The sequence below is a fragment of the Hirsutella rhossiliensis genome (genome assembly GCF_020360975.1).
Source record: "Hirsutella rhossiliensis strain HR02 chromosome Unknown scaffold00001, whole genome shotgun sequence".
NCBI lineage: Eukaryota > Fungi > Ascomycota > Sordariomycetes > Hypocreales > Ophiocordycipitaceae > Hirsutella > Hirsutella rhossiliensis.
In genome coordinates, this window is record NW_025408667.1 from 6,638,552 (window position 1) to 6,652,473 (window position 13,922).

Here is a 13,922-nt window from a genome sequence, read left to right on the forward strand (position 1 = left end):
TAGCTTTCTAGCTACCGAGCTATACTTAAATATAGGGTAGGTCTTATATATACTTAAGCGAGTAGAAAGGTATAAGGACCGTATTTATATATATTATAGGAATCGCTATAAGGTCCTTTAAAGTTATCTCCTAGTATCTTATTAAGAGTACTACTTCTTATATAATAAATTTATCTTTCTCTAGTCTTATTACCTCTAAAGTTTATTAATTAGATAGTCCTTAAGCTAGTTATATTACGCTAATTATATTAATTATAAACCTAACTTCCTTTAGTACTTATTAGACTTTAAGGTACTTATAATCCGATTCTTTATAAGTAGGGTAAGTAAGCTTAATCGGTTTAACCTAGTATTCTTTATCCTATTCTTTAACTTATACTAAAGCTACCGCGAGTTTTCCTTATAGATATTTAAGGAGGAGTAAACTACTCTCTATATTATCTTTAGCTACTTTTATAACCGTTATCGTAGCTCTATAAGGTCTTATATTACTCTCTACTTTCTCTAGGGTCTAGAATTTAGTATTTTCTATACCTTAGGCTATATCTACGTATCTCGTACTAAGTCTCTTACTTAGTTAGGGAATAAAGTTAATTAAGTAATTTAAAGGGATTAGGATTCTTTTATATATAATTTCTCCGACGATTTTATTTATAAGTCTATCGAACTTCTTATCTAGATCTACTCTATATCTATAGTATATAGGGATAATCTTTAAGCTAGTTTTTACTATTCTTATTATCTCGATTTCCTTTACGTTCTCTTTAACTCTTTATCTTTTCCCCTTATAGGCATTAATCCCTATTATAGTTATATAGATTATTTAATTATATATATCGCTTTATTATATATTATCTATAATTATAATAACCGATATCCTTCTTACTTCTTTTCTTATATCGCTTACTTCTAGATTCCTTAGCTTCTACTTATATAAGCTTCTATATCTCTAGAACTAGTCTAAGAAACTAGATTCTCTTTTACTAGTAGCTTAATTTAGGTAAGATAGTATAACTATAGCTTTAACCTATTTTATAAGTAGTAATATAAAGGAGTCTAGCTATATATCTACCTAGTATATAATAAGCCTTTAAATATATATACTTATTTAAGAAAACCTATTAGTAAGTACTAAGGGAATTACGCTTCTATTATCTTTTCTTCTAAGGTAAAGAGTCCTATTTACTACTTTATATATTATAAATCCGATCTTATAGTCCTAAGAGTATACCTCGTACTTATTAGGGTAGTATCCTTCTTTACTATAATAAAAGTATCTCTTAAGCTAGTTAAAAGTATTAACCTAAAACTATATATATTAATTAGATAGGTAGTAAAATCCGATAGTATTTACGCTACCTCCTTATCTATAACTTAAAGAGTAGTCTTTACTACTAACGCGTCTTTATTCCCTATTAAGCTAGTTAAATATCTACTCTTACTAGCGAGTAAGGTTAATCTTTATATCTTTAAAGGCTTTTATTAGGTCTAAGATCTCCTTTATAGGCTATCTAGGTTTCTTATTTATTTTCTTTAACTCTTTAAGAAGTTTTTCTTTGCCCTTATTAGATTTAGCTTCCTCTATTACTTTATTAATTTCCCTAAAGAGCTAGTCTTTCTTTAGGTTCTTAAGCTTTTAATTATAGACTTTAGATACTATATCTCGTCGCTTAATATCCTAGCGAGGTACTAAGTAGTTATTAATTATATAGATAAGGCTTTTATATAGAAGTTTTAAGATAACTTTAAATATCTTCCTATTTCTCTCTATAACGTTAATAATAAGCTCCTTTAGTATTATATAGTAGATAAAGTATAACTAGACTATAGATTCTTCCTAGCCGTGAGGTTATACCTTATACTATAGGTATAAGTAAAGACTAAGCTATTCTATAACTTCCGTAATAGTCTTAGGCTTTTTAGTATTATAATAGTCTAAGCGGTCGTTAGTAGTTTCTAGTTATTTAATATTATATATATAGTAGTATTAAAGGAGTCTTTTCTTTACTTCTTCTTAGGTAAGTCCGTCTATAAGAATTTTAATAGTAGGGGCTTATATAAAGGAGATATAGACTTCGAGCTAGTTTATTTTATCCTTATTATAGATATAGTTAACGCGTATCTCTTATTCGAACTTCTTAAGGAATTTAGTTACGTTTTTACTATTAAATTTACTAATAGGTAGGAGTCGTAGTTAGTAGAGTCTTCCTATAAGGTTATCTTAGCTTTTAGTAAGTATATCTCTAAGTCTATTAGTAATCTTATTAATATCTACCTTAATTTTCTTTATATCGCTAGTAGTAGGATTAGATAATCCCTCTTAACGGCTAGCGTTTCTAGATATAGTATACCTATAAATTACGAGGTTACGAAATTTAAAGTTAGAGTTTTCGGAGTTAAAGGATATCTTATTATAATTATCTTATTACTTACTTTTTTATTTATTAGCGGGAGGTAGGCGTTCTCTATAAGCTACCGCATAGAGGAGAGCTAAGGTTAAGGTTATTAAGGTGTCCCTCGTTAGTACCTATATTAGTATTATTAGTACGTATATAAGTAAGAGGTCTCGGTAGGGTTTTAGAACGGTCTAGATTACGCTTTCGTTATTATTTATATCTTTTAAAGCATTATATAAAGATCGTAGTTTCTTAACTAAGTCGCTAGTATTAGGGGTCGTAGGGCTAATAATAGGAGCTTAGGGTTTTTTAGTATTAGCTTATTACTTTTCCTTTACTACTAGCGAAGTTATTATCTAATTATTTATTTCCTAGTAAGTCTATCGCCTTATTAGGTCCTTAACTTTAGCTATTAAGGTAGTTGCTACTTTAATTATTAAATCCCTAGATTTTATTTTTTTTAAATAATACCGTCGTCCTCTAGGTATTCTTAGCTTCGTAAAGCTACTCGTCGCCGTATAAATAAAACGGAATAACGAGTTTACGCCCTAGAGACTAGTTTTAATAGGGACGAGGGCATATACCTAAAGCACGCGTAGTATATAGCTAAGGATTAGGAGAGCAATTAACTATATAATTATCTAATTATCGGTCCTATATATAGCTCTAAGGGCCTTAGGTTATAGATATAAGTCTTAGAGATTTCTTTACTCTATGCCTCTTTATCTCTACTAGAGTCGCGTAACTAGCGGCCTTTACTTTAAAGGGGAAAAACAAAAATTTAAATTAACTATAATTAAGGAAGATACCTAATTAGATAATTAAGGTCTTTATAAAGCCTTTAAGTATACTTCGAAGTAAGTTAGAAGGGGGGTGCTAAGGGTCTTATCTCTTTAATAGGCTAATATCTATAGGGGTACGATCTTACCCGTTAAACTATAAAAGAAGCTTAAGGAATATTAAAGAAAGGCTATTAAATCGTAAGCGAAATACTACGATTTAAGGCACTAACCGCTTATACTAAAAGTAAGAGACCTTATAGTATTATCGATAAAGAATTTACGCCTTAAGGATAAAAATAAAAACTCTTACCTAAGTATATTAAACCGTTTTAGGTCTTATAAGCTATTAGAAAGTAAGTATATCGTCTTATACTCCCTAAGAAGTACTTACGCCTTTATAACGTTTTTTATATTAGTCTCTTAGAGCTATAAAAGGAGCGAAAAGGCACTTATAAAGATAGTAAAACCCTATTAATACTAAACTTAGAGGACGATAAAGGTAAATAAAAAGTCTAAGAAATTAAAGACTAAAAGAGATTTAAGGGCGATACCTTTTTCCTTATTAAATAAAAAGGATAGCTAGCTAAGTATAACTAATAGGTCGATACTAAAGATATAGCGAATAGCTAAGACCTTATTAAAGAATATATTACTCGCTTAACTAAGAAAAAGAAGCGTAAGACTAAGTAAGGTAAGGAAACCTATTAGCGTAGGGAGACGTTACCGAATTAGTAACGAATCCCTACTAAATCGCTACCGACTTATTAATATATTAGTACGCTTAAACGTCTTATAACTACATATAAAATAGTAAAATAGGAGAATAAGGGAAAACTATTTATACTACCTATTAAATATTATTAAGGAAAATAAAACTAAACTATAACTTTACTAAGGCCTTAATAATAAAGGAAAGAAGGATAGTTATAGCTAAATAAAAGAAAGATAAGACCTATCTATTACTTCCGACTACCCCTCTTCTTTGCTAGTATAGCGGGAACTAACTAAGGCGCCCTCTTTACTATACTAAATACCTTTAGAAATACTAGAACTACCCTATCCTCCGCTCCTTTTTTATCCTTTATATTAAGACCTATCTTTATTAGTATAGTACTTACCTTAGTCTTAGTAAATAATAAAGTATATTACTACGAAGTATAGCTTATATCGCTATCGATAAAGTAGAGTTTTAACTAAGATTCCTAGGCTTAGTACTCTAGGCTTATATAAGCGATATTAAATAAGGGCGCGGGGTTAAGGCGAATAATAAGCTTATAGCGCTTATTAATTAGTATATAGTAGTCGGCACGCTTAACCTAGTATATTATTAGGCGGTCGCTAATAAAAGGGTCGGATAAAACTTATAATAGTAGACTTCTATATACTTATAGTCTTAAAGGACTTATAATAAGCTATCTTAGCGGCGTTAAAAGCCTTAGCTAAATACTATACTATAATAGCGAGATAGCGCCGATTAGCCTCCTTAAAAACGAGCACGCTTACGTTTAAGCTATCGTCCTCGGTATCCTTATTACTAGTCTTTAGCTTATTAAGCTCGCGTAGGTGCTTAATAATAGCGATTATATTAGCCCGGTTACTAGATATAAAAGTAGCGGCCTTAAGAAGGATTAGCTTATAGATCGTAATATTTAAAGTTAAGGGGAAACTTACCTAGTTATAGGTCGCGGTATATTTATAGTACTACTTATAGCGCGTTAAGGAAACCCCTAAGAAAATATAGCTAATTAAGAGCACCTTAATAAGCTTAGGCTTAGTTATACTATACTCCTTAATAACTATCTTAAAATAATATATATACTAAAGCTTATAAGGGATAACCCTATAAGCTTTAACTAAGCGGGCTTTAGCCTTAGATTAGGTACGCTTCTTTATAAGAGCGCGACCGCCTTATACCGCCGCCTAGGTACCCTCGTTTCTAGCGCCGCCGTTCTTAGGTTTATTAGTAAGAGGAGTCGGATCGCGGCCGTCTTTATTATTACCGTTATCGTTATCTTAGCCCTTATTCGGCTAGGTATTAAGATAATCTTAGCCTTTATTTAGCTAGGCCTTATCGTTAATATCGGCCTACTTATTTTAAGGAGCGGCCTAGGCAATAATCTCTTATTAGCTAGAGCCGCCCTATTAAGATAAAGTAGCCGGGTTATCGGTACTTACCTAGGAGCGCCTAGGCACGATCTCCTCGCTAGTATTAGTATCGCTAATAAAGGTAATAGACTTATAAGTTTCTTAGCTTATAGAGGTAGGCTTATTAATAGCTAGAGTCGGGGTATTTAGTAGGATAACGGGGGCACGACCCTCGCTAATATTAGGTCTTAGACTAAAAGTCTCTTAAGGCTAGGATTCCCTTATACCTTTCTTAGCTTTCTTTACTAAGGGGGAACTAGCGTTACTATAAGACTTTTAGGCTAATCGCTTATACTTTAAGGGCGAACCTACCGCTACTTACTTCTATATATAGCGTAAGAAATCGGCGTTAAAGTTCTTTATCTTCTTTAGCGTAGAAGGTATTATCGTTAATAAATCGTTAATAAAAAGTAATATAAAAAGGTATAAGGGATTAATAAAAAAAAGTATAATACTCTATAGTAATCGTAAGCGGAAGAGTTAAAGAAGAAAAGAAAATAAAAGAAGTAAGAGATATATACGCACGCTTTTTATATTATAGTTACGCGGCTAATATATAAGCAATACTATAATAGTCACTTAGCGGTAACCGCTAGTATAATAACTATTAACGTTATAAAGTATAGACTAATATATACTTATATAGGTATATATACGCGATATATAACCGAAACTACCTCTCTTCTTAACCGAATATATATAGTATAGCGAAAGTAATATATATTAAAGACATAGCTAAGACGTCTATATAAGAGGGGAGATAATTATAAGAGCGCTACTAAGAGGTATAGGCTAATAAAGTACTTAGGTATATAGTATTAATATATTAGTAGGGTATTAGTAGGGAATTATACCTACCCCGCTTATATATTATAGACCTCCCGCTACTCCGACTAAAGAGGAAAAAATCCCTCTTCCTATAAGCTTTAGTTTTACTATAAGGAGAATATAATATATATAGCGTAGTACCTCTAGCTATCTCTACTACCTAACTAATCGTACCGTAATATATATTCCCTTATATTTATATTCTTTTATTTATTTTAGGATCTTTTAGTATATTAAGTTATTAAGTTATACTTTAAATATTATATTTAGCTATTATTACTAGTAGTTTCCGTTTTTATTAATTTCTAAGAGCTATTCTTTTACTATAGGTATTCTTATATTATAATCGCTTTATTAACTAAGGGTATTAGCTTAACTATTTTCTATTCCTTTTCTATAGATTATTTTATAGTTAAATTCTAATAAATATTCGGCCTATTAAATCTATTATCCGTTTAACTATTACGTTATTATAAAATATAAGATATTCTTATAATCTATATAGACCTTAACTTTATATTTACTTTTAAGAAGGTAGTATTAAAATTCCTTAAAAGCTTAAATAATTATAAAGAATTCTTTATTATAGATAAGGTAATTAAGTTCTATGCTATATAGCTTTTTCGAGTAAAATATAATTAGTTATAGTCTTCCTTTATTATCTTTTTATCCGATTTATACTCTTAAAGTAAAGTTTAATATATTAGTTTTAAGTTCGATTTATCGTTTTAGATTAAAGGTAGTTAAGACTAGTTCTTATATAATTATAGTCTTAATATAATCGAAAGCTTTATTAGCTTTATCGTCCTATATAAATTCTTTTTCTTTCTTTATTAAGTTATATAGTAGTATATTAATCTTTTTAAAATCTTTAATAAATCATTAGTAGTAATTTATAAATCCTAGGAAACTTTATATATCCTTAACGTTCTTTAGCGTTAGCTATTCTTTAACTAAGTTAATCTTATCTTATTATATTTATATCTCTCTTAGTAAGGTTATATATCTAAGGAAGTCTACTTCCTATATATAAAACTTACTTTTCTTTAGTTTAACTAGTAACTTTATATTCTAAAGTACGCGGAGTACCTTATAGATATATTCCTTATATTCTTCTAAGGTATCTAAGAAAATTAAGATATTATCTAGGTATACTACTATAAAGATATCTAAGTATTTATATAGGATATTATTAATTATTTATTAAAAGGTAGCTAGTATATTTATAAGTCTAAATAGTATTACTAAATATTTAAATAGTTTAAATTTCGCTTTAAAGGCTATTATCTATTTATATTCCTTTTTTATATATATTAAGTTATAGGCGCCTTTAAGGTTAAGGGCTATAAACTATTTTTTACTATATAGTCGATCTTATAGTTCCGATATAAGCGGTAATAGTATTCGGTCTTTTATTATAATATCGTTTAAGCGTCTATAGTTAATAATTAATTATAGCTTACCGTTTTTCTTTAAAATAAATATAACTAAGTAGCTTACTTTAGATATTAACGTTTATATATATCCCTTTTATAGATTCTCGTTAAGGTAGTCGTATAGCGTTTATAGTTACTTTTCGTTTAAGTTATAGATCTTATAGAACGTTAGCGTTATTTTATCCTTAAGATAAATTTCGTAGTCCTATTAACTATACTTAGGTAACCCTATCTTAAGTTCTTTCTTAAAAAGTTTATTATATTTTTAGTATTTCTAAGGGATATTCTTTATTCTATCTTATAAGCTTTATTCTTTCTTTTAAGAGCTAGTTTCTCTTAACTTAAGCTCTTTATTAATTTATTTAAGGTCTTTCCTTAAAGTAGTAATAACTCTTTAGATCTTTATATTATATCCTTTATTCTATTTATATCGGATACTAAGTTATATAGCTATATTAGCTAGTACGTAGGTCTTATTAGTCGATTTTATTATATCCGCTAGTTTAGTTACTATTTTCGTTTATATCGCTAAAGCCTATAATAATTTACTTAAACGGTTATCCCTTTTATTTTATTTAATAGCTAAATTATCGTAAAATTTTACTTTCTTCTAAATCTACTAGTCTTAGAAACTTATATTTTCGCTTTAATATAGCTAGCTAGTTTTCTAGTTAATTAGTAGGTTGCTCTCCTATAGCTATAGAAGCTTTAATATAAGGTTATATTCTTTAATATTTATAATATTAAAGTTAACTTATTTATTATAGCCTTAAATACTAATATCGAGGTAATTAATCTCTATATTAATAATTCTATTATTATAGTTAAATGCCTCTCCTTTAATATTTATAAGTTTATATAGATCTTTCTTATATCTCTATATAAGTTAGTAACGATTAATAACTCTAAGTAAAACGTAATTACCTATCGCGCTATAATTTAAAAGTATATATATATAATATCCCGCGATTTAAATATCTAATACTATTTAGTTACTATAGCTTACTATTACTATATATAGGGTCCTTAGATTTTATTATATTATACTAGTCTATAGCCCTTTTATAAATAGTATACCTTATTTTTTACTTAGTCCTTATTTATTTTATCTATATATTCTTCTTCGATTTATTACTAGTATTATTTCTTTATTCTTTTATTATATTAAGTTATTATTTAACTTAAAAGGCTAACTTCTTATAACTAGTTAAAGATTTCTTATTTCTTAACGCTATATCGTTTATACTAAGTCGCTTTATAGTTAATTATATAGTTTATATTATAATTCTATTTATTTTTATACTAAAGATTAAGTTTTTATTCTATATCTTTTTATTTTATATATAGTTCGTCTATATTAATTTTTCCTTAGTTAAATATAGCCTATAGCCTTTATATATATTACTAGTAATCTTTTAATATACCGTTATATCGTTTATACTATACTTATACTTTTTTATATTTATAAACTCTATAGTTTAAGTATATATATTTATTATAATCTTCTTTATTATATTTAATTTATTATATAAGTCTTTAAAAGATTAATAATTTAAATACCTTAAAGTAAGTAGCGCTATACTATTCCTTTATTTTAGCGTATTTATAGATTTTATATATCTTTAAAAGATATCTTATTAATAAACTATAATTATCGCGGTATTTAAGTAGTATACTATAATTAGGTTTTAATAATATAACTTAGTCGTTTAGGTAGTATTAATCGATTTTCTAGTAGTTTAGTTTTATACTTAAGTAAGGTTTTAAAAGTACTTATCCCTTAAACCTAACTAAAAAGGCATCGTATTATACTTTTATCTAAAAGTATATTATATAATCTAGGTAGACGTATAATATCTATAAAATATACTTATAGTACTTATAAGTAAGTAGTATTTATAGATCGTCTTTAAATTCTCCTTATAGTTACTATTCTTATTATAGAGCTATAAAGGTATTAACTATAGCGATAGCTATAGTATAGTCTCCTTTATATAGTACTAGTTAATATTAAATTAGTATAGCTTATTAGTTTTCTATAAGAATTTAAGGTATTTATTAGGTTTTAATTTTAAGTATTTCTTTAAATTCTTTAAAGTATAGAGTATATTCTTTAATTATAGTATTTTCCCTTAATAGTAAGGGTAATAGTATAAGTTCGTTCTTATCTTCCGTTTCTCTAAGTATTTCTTATTCTTTAGAGCTTATATCGTCGATACTTTATTATTCCTTTTTAAGTTACTATCTAAGTTTCGTAAGTATAAGGGCTATATCTATATCTTTTTTATTATATTATTTATAGACTACCTATCGTTATTAACGATTTTTATTTTATATATCTTCCTAAAATCGTTTACTATTTTTCTTAATTTAGTCTTAAGAGACTCTTTTAAGATAAGAGTATTTTAGTTTTATAAATTTAACTTATTTCTATATTTTAAGATCCCTTTATTATATTATTATAAAGGTCTTCTTTAATAGCTTTAAGAACTATCTAATACTATTCTTATCGCTTAAGTATACTATATATTTATCGTCGTAGTATATAGTCTAACTAAGGAGTTTATACTTTAGTTCCTATCTATTAATAGCGTTTAAGTATTTCTTACCTTTTAAAGCTAGTACTTAGTAGGTTTTCTTCTCCTTATAAGGTTATCTATATTCTTTAGAGTAATATCTAAGTTTCTTATAATTAAAATACTTTCTTTTACTTTTTTATATTATATTTAGGTCTATCTTACCTAGGTTAGTTATATAGGTATAGGTAATAAGAGTTTCGCGCTTCTTTTTATAGTTAGCGCGTTAGTTAAAGTTATTCTTATAAAAAGGGTTCTAGTTTCCTCTTCCTTATTTCTTTTCTTAGTATTATATATACTATCTATTATCGATTTATACTACTATAGTAATATAGTTTAAGAGGTTATTAGGTCGATTTTCCTTATAGAGCTTATCCTTAACTTCTTCTTTAAGCTTATCGTAGAATCGTAATATAAAAGGTTCGTCGTCTTAATTAAGCTTTAAGGTAACTTAATAGAACTTTATAGTATAATTTAATACTAAGATCCTTTATTAAAGTTTTTAAAGTTTTTATTTAGCTTCTCGTTCCTTATTAGTTATTCTAAATACCTTTATAATAGCTTCTTCGAATCCTTAGAAACTAGTAAAGACTTTATCTATCTTATTATCTTAATATACTAGTTAGTTATCGAGAAAGTCCCTTATAATAGGTCTAAACTAAGCGAGTACTATTTTAGATAAATAATTTCCTATATAAAGTACTTTTTCGACTAGGTCTAAGAGTTTAGTAAGGTAAAACTAATAGTAGGCCTTAAGTTAAGTAAGAAAGTCTTAAAGCGTACTATAAGTACTATTAAATAGTCCTAGCTATTTTAGTTTAACTACTTCTCTAAGGTCCTTAACTTATCTATTACCTCCTTTATTCTTAAGTAACTATACCTTATATTAAAGGGTAATAATCTCGCGTATTATATCCTAAGGCGATATAGTAGCTCTAGAGTTAGTTAATCTAGCTTACTATATAGGTATATTAATAGTTACGATATTACTTAAAGTAACGCGGTATTATACTAAATAAGAGCTTTTAAAGTATAATAACTAGTATTATTCTTAAGGGATAAACCTATTAAGGGGTTTATATTAATAGATATAATAGGGCGTAGTCTAAGTAATAATAAGTATATTATATTAGTAATAAGTTAGAGGTTATAGACCATAGACTATAACTAGGTAATTAAAATTAAAGATAGAATTATAATAAAGATCTATATTAAAAGCTAGAGAGCTATCTATCTAAAAGAGTAAAAGTAGGTAGCTATATATACCTATAGAGACTATCCTTAGATTATAGGCCTAGCTATAATCCCTAACGTTAGATCGTATAAAGCGTAGTAATCCTATTAATCCTAGATTATTTAGATCTCTACGATCCCCTTAATCCTATATCTATTAGATAGTTATGCCGACTATTTATCCGTTAGACTATATTACGTGCTTAACGCGGTCGACCGTTAGCGGCCTAGTAGCCGTGGTCGTAATATAATTGCTGCCCCCGTAAGAATTAAATATCTCTGCCCTACTTATCCGACCCCTTACTTCTACTTTTACCTTTATATATTTTATATGCACTTCTTATATCTCTCTTTACGAGAAAAGTAGTCTTAGTTAGTCTCCTATACCTTAGGAGACTCTTATAACTACCCTTTTATCGAGATAATAGCCTACGCTAAGTATAAAAAGGAGCTTATTATAAATTACTTCTTTAATATCGCCTAAGTATATAATAACGGCCTACGACCTAGTATTATTATAGTATAACTAAGGGTATACTCTTATAAAGAACTTAACCTTACTAATATTACCTTTTAATAGGTCTATAATACTCTAGCCTAGTATCGTTAAGATAAGCTCGCTAGGCGCATACTACTATAATTCCTCTATAATTAACTCTATAACTTAGACGACTTCTTAGGGTAGAAATTACGGTATAAATAGCTTTACTTTACGATATATACGTTAAAGAGTAATATATATATTAAAGAGTCTACTATATAGGCGCGGGGAATATATATACCTAATTATATAGTATCGGCGCTGCGCCTTAATAAGCTATACTACCCTACTTATTTTATATACTCCCTATCTATACGTGTATGCTCTCTAGTTAGGGCTAAGAAAGTAAGAGAGAAAGGGAGAGTTAAGCTAAAGGGGGAAGAAGTATAGGTGTTCTTATAACAATCCCGTATATAGCGACGGGCTAAAAGGGGAAGGGCTTGCCTAAAGCGGAAGGCGGTGGGGGGTGGCGGGGAATTTACAACGACCGACTTTACTTTCTAAACTTTATTATAACGCATTTCATCGCCTACGTCGTTATATCCTCGCCATTCTATCGGTGTAATTAAAAGTCATCCTCCGTGGGTATACTATGCGTTCCCAGAATCTTAGTTTTAGCGCATGATATTTAACTCAGCTCTATATATTTTAACTACGACATGACTCGAAATTGACCCCTAGCCGGTCTTTTATTTTCCTAGTGCCGATTTCAAAGCCATTTCGGTGGGCAGCTAGCTGGTCTTTAAAATACAATATTTCGGTGGGTATACGAATAACGTCAAGGGCATGGCGAAGCATCTCTGATTCGTGTGTTGAGCCAATTGTCTGACGGGCGCGGTATTTGTCGGTGTTAAAAGACCGGGAGGCATGGCAGCGCATGGAGCCGTGGCAAGGTTCCAAGTTGTCAGTATTGGCTTTCTTATCACTGTCAGAAAATGCAGGAGGCCCGGGTAAGATGGAAGTCATCCTGGCTTTGTCTAGGAGACCGCCTGGGCAAAGGCCGAAGCCCGCCGAATTCACGGACGAGTCCCAGGCATTAAGCAGGAGCATAAGGCGCTCCCAGTTATTTGTAAAGTGGCAGAACTGACAGACAATACATCATCACGGAGCTCAATTGCAACTCAATATCCACGAGGTCGCTTGATACGAGCATAATTGCTCATCCCGCATTGGATTGAGGACGACGCTTTCGTGATTGAAATGCGTTGCACGAAGTCGTGCGCTGCTATGAACCACATTAGTGCTTTTGCACGACATAGGTAAAGCCGAGAGACCTGGTAAAGACCTAGGATGTCCCCGTTGTTACTCTAAATTAATGCAAGGCGACGTTTCCGGCTTTACGCCCGCGGCTCCCTGAAGCCGACTGCTCTTTGAGGAGAGGGGCATTCCTTTCTTTAAGTCTGTCTACAATGCTGCATTTGGCCTGATTGACAACAAGAAATAAGAAGAGTTACATATATATATATATACGCGCCTATGCCCGATGACTACCACGGCGTCCTTAAGGCGTAGAAGTATATAACCTTTACGTAAACCAAGAAAGATTATAAGGAGGCATAAGTGCACCTACATAAGGAGTTTAAAGACTAGCAGGCTATTTTAAATATATTTTTATAAAATCTATTTGCCTATAAGCGCACAGTAATCTTACCACTCTATCAAGAAATATTATATTTCGGGGCTTAGGTGCCCTCTGGCACCAAGGATGACAATAATAATGTCAAAAAGCTATCTGTTTAAGAGAATAAGCCATTGGTATGGACTCATTGAGGCGATTAAGGGCATGCTGGTCGATTAGAAGCAAGACTTCATTAATCATTACTTGCAAGATAAAATACTAACGGTATAGATGTACTCTGGCATTAGATTAAAGTACCTAGGAAAGCTTACTGATGTCCCGGCCAGGACTTAACCTGCTTGCCGAGGAATACCATTACGCTTGAAGATTAATACCAAGCAGTTTTTGTCCCAATCGGAGACTGCAA